This window comes from Hibiscus syriacus, unplaced genomic scaffold (assembly GCF_006381635.1).
Source record: "Hibiscus syriacus cultivar Baekdansim isolate YM2019G1 unplaced genomic scaffold, ASM638163v2 tig00111812_pilon, whole genome shotgun sequence".
Classification (NCBI taxonomy): domain Eukaryota; kingdom Viridiplantae; phylum Streptophyta; class Magnoliopsida; order Malvales; family Malvaceae; genus Hibiscus; species Hibiscus syriacus.
In genome coordinates, this window is record NW_024063187.1 from 2,454,896 (window position 1) to 2,464,239 (window position 9,344).

Here is a 9,344-nt window from a genome sequence, read left to right on the forward strand (position 1 = left end):
CACTAGGTATTGGTACGTGGTTTTTGTCACCTTTTCATGAATTTGAGGCACTCCTAGGTATTTACCTAATCTTTTACCTCCTTAAAACCAAAATCCTTGCTTATTGACTTCCTCCCACCCTCTATTACATTATTTAAAAAAAGATTTTGCTTTCTCAATGTTAATTTTCTGTCCGGAGGCTAAACAAAAGTGCTCAAGAACTTTTTTATAACCTCTAGATGGTTGATTCTTCAGTAAAAAGGATCATATCATCGGTGAAGAATAAATGCGAGATCTCCATACCAAGCTTATTTGTTTTAAAAGGTTTCCAAATCTTTTTTTGCACATCCCCGTTATTGCTTGAGATAACCTCTCCATGCACATCACAAATAGGTATGGCGATAGAGGTCACATTGTCTGATGCCTCTCGTAGGTTTGAAAGACTCTGTTGTCGATACATTCTATAATAGTTGTGTAGATACTGAGTACATGCATTGCATGATCAACCTTCTTAATTTGTGGTATTCCAATGTCTTAAAGTGTGTCCTCAACAAATGATCATTCTAATCGATCGTAAGCTTTTCAAGGTCGATTTTTATGGCCACCCAACCTCATTTTCCTGTGTTCTTTCACATTGAATGAATCATTTCTTGTGTAATGATAATGTTTTCTTTTATATATTGACTCGGTACAAAGCTAGATTTTGTGTGGGAAATCCAGTCTGGAATGTATGGTTTGATCTGAGCTTATCGGTCGAAATTGACTCATGTACTATGGGGATTTGACTTTTGGAAGTAGGACAAGAAGTATACAGTTTAGACTGTCATCTAGAGTTTATTCCTCAAATAATTTTCTGACTAGTTGGTAATCGATTCCCCTACTATCCGCCAGTTCCGTTGAAAAAATATTGCATGCATGTCGTCCATCCCCAGTGCTTTCCATGGATTCATCTCTAGCACTACTCTCCTGATTTCCTCTTTAGTGACTGGCAATAGTAGTGCTTCATTAATTTTTGGCTTAATAATTGGAATTTCCTCACACCTCATATCCATGTCTGTTTACACCCAAACTAGTGAAAGATTTTGGTAATATTCAACCACCATTGCTTTCAATTTCTCCTCATTAGTGCACCATGTTCGTTATGTTGTTTTAAAGCACCACACTTGTATTTTTTTGTCTCATGTTCATAGTGGATGCATGGAAAATTTGGTATTCTTATCTCTATGGAGATCTATTTTTGTCTTGCCTTTTGGAACCAAAGTTTTTCCTCTCGTTCCAGTATAATTCGAGTCTATTTTAATTGTTTTTCAGCTCAATTAGAAAGTCTGAATGTGCTTTGTCCAATTCTTTCTCAATGCCTTTCAACCTTGCGAGCAGCTCCTTTTTCTTCTTGTCGATTTGACCAAAGGTTTCTTGGTTCCAAATTGATATTTTAGCTTTGAAATCTTATTCATTCATTATTTCATCCTTATCGTTGTCCCAATTGTTTTAACCAAAGATTTGGTTATTGTTTGAGCCAGCCCTCATTGGTTGAGCATTTATCCAACCTTTGATACAAGTTACCTCTTTTCCAAGTGAATTTAGGACCTACGAAACAAATCTCATGTAGTCCTAGGTCAAAGACAAAATTCGCAAAGGCTTTGCTTACCCCATTTCCTCATGGAGATCCACCCCTCCTTTCGTCCCAACTCAAAATTGCATTAAAGTCTCCTCCTAGAACCCATGATTCGTTACTACCAAGATCAAGTTGTTTTAGTTTGTCCCAGAGTAGCTTTCTTAATTCTACTTGTGGGCTTGCATAGACTGCAGTAAATACCAACCATCTACTACTTTCTTTTGCTTTGCATCTTCCATGTACAAATTGGTTAGCTACTTGTTGTATTTTCATATATATATTCTCCCCCTTAAAGTATCCGGATACCGCCATTGAAACCTTATGCTTCAACTCGAAAGGAGTTTGCGAAGCCCAAATTCTTGATAACATCTGTTGTTTTTTTACTGGTTCTGGTTTCCGTTAGTGCCACCACTTGAGGTTTGTTTCTTCGGATCATGTCTTTAAATATTCTTATAAACCAATGGGCTAGTCACCCCTTGGAAATTCCAAAATAGTAACATAATCATTGAAAAAGTTGTTTATGGATGTATTAACTGCTTTTCTACATCACAAACGTGTTCCTTCTTGAACCCAGTCTGTGATTTTGGGTTTATTCAGAGTTCGTAAGTCATAATGCTTTCTAATTCTTAACCCTCGTTTCGATCCTTCATTATTTGATCGAATAAGACCTCCTGCTCCTAAGTTATTCCTTCTTTTTCCTTTTCCTTTAGCACCGCCGCCCTTTTTAATAATGCTACCACAACATGTTTTCTCTCTTCCTTTCTATTTCCTGTATTATCACCTAGGGTATTTGTCCCTCTCGGCTTGGCATCACCTTGATGCTTTTTAACATAGACTATTCTAGTTTCCTCACGTGTTCCTTTACGGATGTTTCTATGTTTTGTTCAGGTCTAGCTTGGCTCTTATCGGTATGAGTATGGTTCTCTATATCTATTACTTCAATATTTTCCTTTGAGTTGTGCCTTATAGTTCTGCTTCTGCGTAAGGATCTTTGGTGTTTGTTTAGGTTTGTATTTGCCTTGATCCTTTCCTTTTTCTCCCCTGGTTACTGCTTGTTTTCCTTTTCACGTTAGTTTTTTTCCTCCAAACTCAGTATCTCTTCTATAATTTGTTGTTGTTCCATTCGCCTGTGTGTTCATCTCCCTGAAAGATTGCAAACCTCGATCCTTTGTTGTACTCGTCTTTCGTGGAATTGATAGTTTTCGCCATCATCCATGGACAGTACATGTCCTCCTGTTGATTGCTATCCAATCTTTCTCCTGGTTTGTTGTGTTGGTGATTCTCTGGAGTGCTCATTCCTTCTTTTTGGGCAGGATGCATCGGATGATCAAGTGATAGCAGTGCTCCTTTGTGTGTCCATACACGCCGCAGTTAAAGCAGATAAGTTGAAGACCTTCATATTCTAATGTTTGGATGAAGCCATCGATTCCTATGCACGGTAGTAAGGGTTTGTTGAGGTCTATCAGAATAACTAATCTTGTAAACATGCCCTGTTCACCCTTGCTCGTATTGTAATCTACCTTCACAACCTTTCTTATCGTTGAGGCAATCATATTGAATAACGATTTTGTGTAGTATCTGTAAGGTAGCCCCTGTAATCTGATCCAAACCACTACGTGTGAAGGATGTTTTTCTAGAGTAGATAATGGGCGGCTCCATGGTTGTACCATAAGGTAGCTACCATAAATTGTCCATGGGCCTTCCGTTAATACCTTAACGTAATCTTCCTCGCATTTGAACCTAATGATGAAATGATTGCTCTCTAGATCCAGTAGTTGGAATCTCCTTTGTGGTTGCCAGAGAGTTTGTATTCTTGATTCTAATGCTTTGAATCCTATACCCTTACCAAGAAGGCGTACTACCACTGACTTCTGCATGTTTTTGTCGATAATGTAATCACCTTCGTTCCAAGCAATCTCGTCTTCTTCTGGCATCGGACAGGATGTTACTCTGGACTTGGAACTCCCGATTACCATAGCGGCATATGATTTCCTCCCTTCCATTTGATGAATCGTTAAGATAAGATCATTAATCTTGTTAATCTCATGATGATGTTCAATGATATTATCTTGCATGGGTGCGTCAGCATCCTTCCCTCATGTAAACACGTCCTTTAGCACTCTCTCCTTCTCGCTAACTAAGTTCGTCTCCACCTCTTGTGATGGGATATCCGGTGGTCTGCCGCTCCCGGTCTGATAATCTTTGGTAGGTTTTCTGTGGTTACTCCTACTAGGGTTTTCCATTATATTGTGATAAAACTCTATCATAGGGCTTTACAGTTATTACAATTTCTATGTTATTTAATACAATAAAAAATGTGAAATGAAAATTAAGATTAATAACAATATTATATCTTTTTAAGAAATTAAATGCCCACCGATCCTATGTGGCTAAACATGAATCTTCCATCTTTCCCTCTTCAATTGTTCCCTCACTCTCCCCTCTACACGCGGTTAAATTAAAAAACATAAGTCTATTAAATTGATTTTTTCTTAAATAAGTTATATATATATATATATATCCTATAATGTAATTTTCTTTTCATAAAAAAATTTATTGTATTAAATTTGTAAAACAAATAATTTAATATATATTTTTTGAATAGACAAGTAATTTATAATATAAAGCATAATAATCAAATATGTGTATGTAAACGACAGCATAAAAAGTCATGAGATACGATTGGAGGATAATCTCGTAATTTTATTTTCATTATGGCAATATTGTAATTTGGTTAAGCCCAAGTAGTCCTGTAAATGAACTGAACGTTCAGCGAACCGTTCATGAACCGTGCGGTAGGGAGTTCGTTTATGTGCGTTTATTTATTAAATGAACGAACATGAACATAGGTCTCGTTTGTTCATTTACGTTCGTGAACGTTTGGTTATGTTCGTCGTTTATGTTCGTTCAGTTATGTTCGTTTATGTTCGTTGGTTATGTTCGTTTATGTTCGTTAGGTTATGTTCGTTTATGTTGTTATTTATCCAATCTTCTTAAATCAATTTTGGTGACCAATTTGTAAGTATCTTAAAAATATTAATTAATCTGATATTCTGATGACCAACTCCATAATTAACCCAATTTTATTTGGAGATTAAATCCAATATGTTAACCCGTGAGGCAACTCGCACCTATATTCAGTTTCCCCATTTTCCCCCCAAATCCTAGTGTTCATTGGAGAGTAGAGACGATCGCTGAAAGCTTCAAAACAAGTTATATTATAGTGCAATCTAAGTTTTACAAGTCTTTTTCATCTCTTTCTCTGTTTTATTTGGCTTAATAGTTATATGTAAAGTTATTGCGGGTATCTTCACATCTAAAACTCAAGAAAACATCATACTTCTTCTAGAAATAGATGGGAAGATAATGTATCAATCGGAAGTATATAAGCTTCAGTAAAGAGAAAAATATATAGAATTTGCCAGAAAACAAAGAAATGTTTCTATGCAATTTCTGAAAAGAGTGTAATAGCGGAAGTAATAGGTTTTCCACTAAGAACCTATTAATAAGTAGAAAATTCACTTTGACAATGAACTTTGTTTTTCATAGTTCTTGTGGACCTTAGTTGTGGAGTAAACTTTAGGTACGTTAAAATTTTGATTGGTGTTTAGCAATAATCAGTTACGATATGTAGCATCGAAGGGATTTCAGATATATGTTATTGCCCTGTAGTCCAATTCGTACCGTTCGAAATCTTCATGCTATTAAATTTTTTACTCTGCCAACAAAAAGGACCACTTTTAACAAACCTCACTAAAGTCTGACATTGATTGATGTCACAAAACTTTTAGCCGGCGAATTTATAGAATAACGTAGTGGAAAATGATTGTTCATATGTAATCATGGACCACTAAGATAAATGTTATAGCATTAAATTAAAGTCTGTGAATAATTTAATATCTTTAAAAGATCGATCGAAATATATGATATCTTCAACATTTCATCACTGGTAATCAAACTCTTACGCTATTTATCAATATAGATTTGGTTGATGATTTGCATTGCGGCTATTTTCATGAAAGAACAATGGAAGGTAGGGTCTCAAGTATTTACTTTTTTCTTTATTTTTAACCGTCACTTTTTCATTTTTACTTTTTTACCCTTGGCCATTTTTCCTAATTTTTCTTCTTTTTAAGAATATTTTAAATAAAAGGGTTTTTTTTTAAAAAAAAAGAAAATTATTTCCGTCCTTGTTTTAATAGATTTTTTTTCTGACGTGGCATGTATCATAAAGGGCAGAATAATGAACACTGCCAAAATGATTTTCTTAAAAAACAAATTTAATCTTTAAAATCTGATTTTTAAAAGATCTCGTATCGAATAATTTAAAGACTTTTTAATAATAAAACATTAAAGACTTTTTAATAATAAAACATGGTTTGAGAAGTCGTCACCAATATTTGATTAGGTGTGATTGGACACCCAAAAACGTATTTTCATTTTAATAAATATTACTTTTAATTAAAACAACAAATATACGATATGTGTTACCAAAAATTGAGTTTAGGAGTCGGTTACACGTGGCGAATGATTAACACCCCCACAACGCCCTAATCGGCACCTAGTCAATTAATTAGTTTTCTTTGCAAAATTTACGAATTCAAATTTAATTATTTAAGATCCCATACAAATAATATTCTTTGAATTTTAGGACGAAACAAAATAATATTTAATTTTTCCTATCGAGAAGAATCGACTTCTCATGCCTTAAAGTAGTCGATTCTTACTCCAATCGAAATAAAGAAATATTACAATTACATCCTAGAGTTCATTATTAATTCAAAATTCAAGCAAAAAAAACAATAAATAAAACAAATTAAATCTAAGATTTTACTTTTAGAACATATTCTTTGAATTTTAAAAGGATAAATAGTAATATTTAATTATTTTCATCGAGAATAAATGAATTCTCATACCTTAAATAGTAATTTTACTTCAATCGAAATAAAAAAAATATTACTTTTTCATCCTAAACTTCAATTAATCAAGCACAAACACGATTAATTAATTATTTTACCAACCTTTAATGAGAATAAGGATGTTCAATTATTTAAATACATCGAGACGAGACCTTAGATTCGATCTAACTATCTTTTCTCGGTGAATTTAATTAAAAGAACATGATCTTTTTCTCAGTCTCCAAATTTCAAATGTAATCAATTTTTTTAGGGTTTCACTTGATATAATACCCTTTTATTTTAAGACTATTGAAAGTAACATCTTATTCTTTAAGACAATCATCTCCCCTAATCTCAAAGTAAATGATATTCTCTTAGTCAAATCATTTTGATTTGCGTCGAGAAATGCTTATGAGGATATCATCAAATTAATTAAAATAAAACCTAGACCGATATGCACCAATAATACATTTACATATATAGCATGCATAAAAATAATAACATAATTAATATATACATAAAATATTATTTAATATAGTATTACACTTAGTAAGAAAAGATTAATAATATATCATATATGTATGAATTTAAAATTCATAAAAGTAACACATAAATTTTTTTCTATATTTTCATACCCATTTATATATATATTAACTTAGAATAAAAATGATTAATTATATCTATAAAATACAAATACATGTATATATGTATGTATATATATATAATAGTATTAAAAATAAAATAAATGAAATTATATATATATATATATATAGTATATTTTATTAATATATAATATACATATATGAAAGACTAATAAACAAATGAAAAGCATAGGGATCAAACTAGAATAATTTAAAAATATACAGGGCTACTAAATCAATAATCCCATATCATTCCTTGAAATGATTAAGCTAAAACATGATAATAACAATAAGAAGTAAATTATAGGATTTAATTCATAAATATAACAATCTCAAACAACATGCTAATACAGTTGAAATGCAACAAATTTCAAAATTACAAATCAATCCAACCATTTAACCATAGCATTTCATCAAACATATATGACTACACATAAATATGAAAACATTTAAGATTCGAAATCATAATAACCCATTTTGTTTTTGGATCAAAACAGAGAGCTACAAAGAGCAAAGGACTTAAAAGGCTATTTATCCCTAAAGTCTCAAAAACACGGGTGATATGAGGGTAAAACGGTGTCGTTTTGGGTTATATATATACCCATACTACATGGCCAAAACAAGGCTATGCCACTATTTCTTTTATTCCCTTTTAACAAAACAGAGAGATTCATTTTCTCTCAACTCTCTCTTCTCCCACATGGGAGATCACCGGCCATTTCCACCGCTGTCTGTCATTCATGGTGGCCGAAACACCTCAAAATATTCCTCTTTTTAATTTAAACCTTGAAATAAAAACCTTTTTCCCAAAAACCAAACCGAAAACCCTAGATCTTGGATTATACCTTTCGTTCAATTGGATCTCGACGACGTTTAAGCTTTCCGATGGGCTAGGGTCTCTTCCGACCAACAAAACAAGGTAAGCCTTCCTATTACTTTCTTTTATTTTCTCTATTTTTTTCTTTGATTTTTTATCAATCGAACCCTCTCTCTATTTTTAAATCGAATCCATCCTCTCTTATATGATTTCTTGTGTGTTTGGTGATGGATTCGGTAGTAGTAGAAGGTAGGGACTGATTTCCCCTAGGCATGCATTCAATGATTTGGATTTTTCTTGGATTTTTGAATTTTTAAATGGTTTGGTTGATTTGGTTAGGCTTGAACTGATTTGGTTTTCTCTAGATGATGTCGAAACGATCCTTAAGCTTTTTTAGGGCTATGGCGGGGAGCGATCCAACTTAATCTTGGGAAAAGGTTGAGTTTAAAAATAAAACCAATAAATATTTTTGGAGTTGCCATCGACCTTTGGGTTAGGTAGGTCGAATACTAAAAAATATCTTTTAAAATACTTTTAAGGAAATAATTTCAAAAGATAAAAATTGATTCGTGTTAACTAGAAAATCATTTTGGAAGGGTTCGGGAGTCGATTACATGTGGGAAGGATTAGCACCCCACAATGCCCGAAATCGCACCTAAGCGATTTATACGTGTCTAAATATTGAATTTGGCAAATTCGAATAACATTTAAATTAGATCCCCTTTTTAGGAAAAATATAAAGGTTTATATTTTGCACGAACAATTCTCGAAATACCTTCCCTGTCAGTTATGGGGGCATTTCCATGGATTCATACAAAATATATTACCCAAATACATATATTAATTATATTAAAAAATTCATTCAAATATAAATTGTATTATTTTATTCGAACCATTCTTGGAAACACACTCCTTATCATTAAGGCGCACTTCTAAAATTTCTCGAGTAAAATAATATTTGAATATATTGCAACTAGAAAGAAATTAATGAATATGTAATTAAGGATCAAAATAATATAAAAAATGTGACTTTAGGGATTAAATTATATAATCAATAAGAATAAAGGCAACCATGGCAATATTTTACAAACTGGACACTACATTCGTAAATAGACCAACTTATATCATTCAAGATCAAAATGGACATTTAAAATAAGGCATTCAAATTAAAATATTCCTAAAATAAGATAACAAGCAAAAGGGATTAAATAATAAAATAGGAAAGTTATGTCTCAAAAACAAATTAAATAAATAACACAACATACTGTAAAAACAACATATTACAAACACTGAAAATGTAATAAACCCATATATTTAGGATGGAAATAAAATATCCAAATTACATTCTAAAAATCGAAACAATAAAAAATACATACTTACAATGACCAAAATAA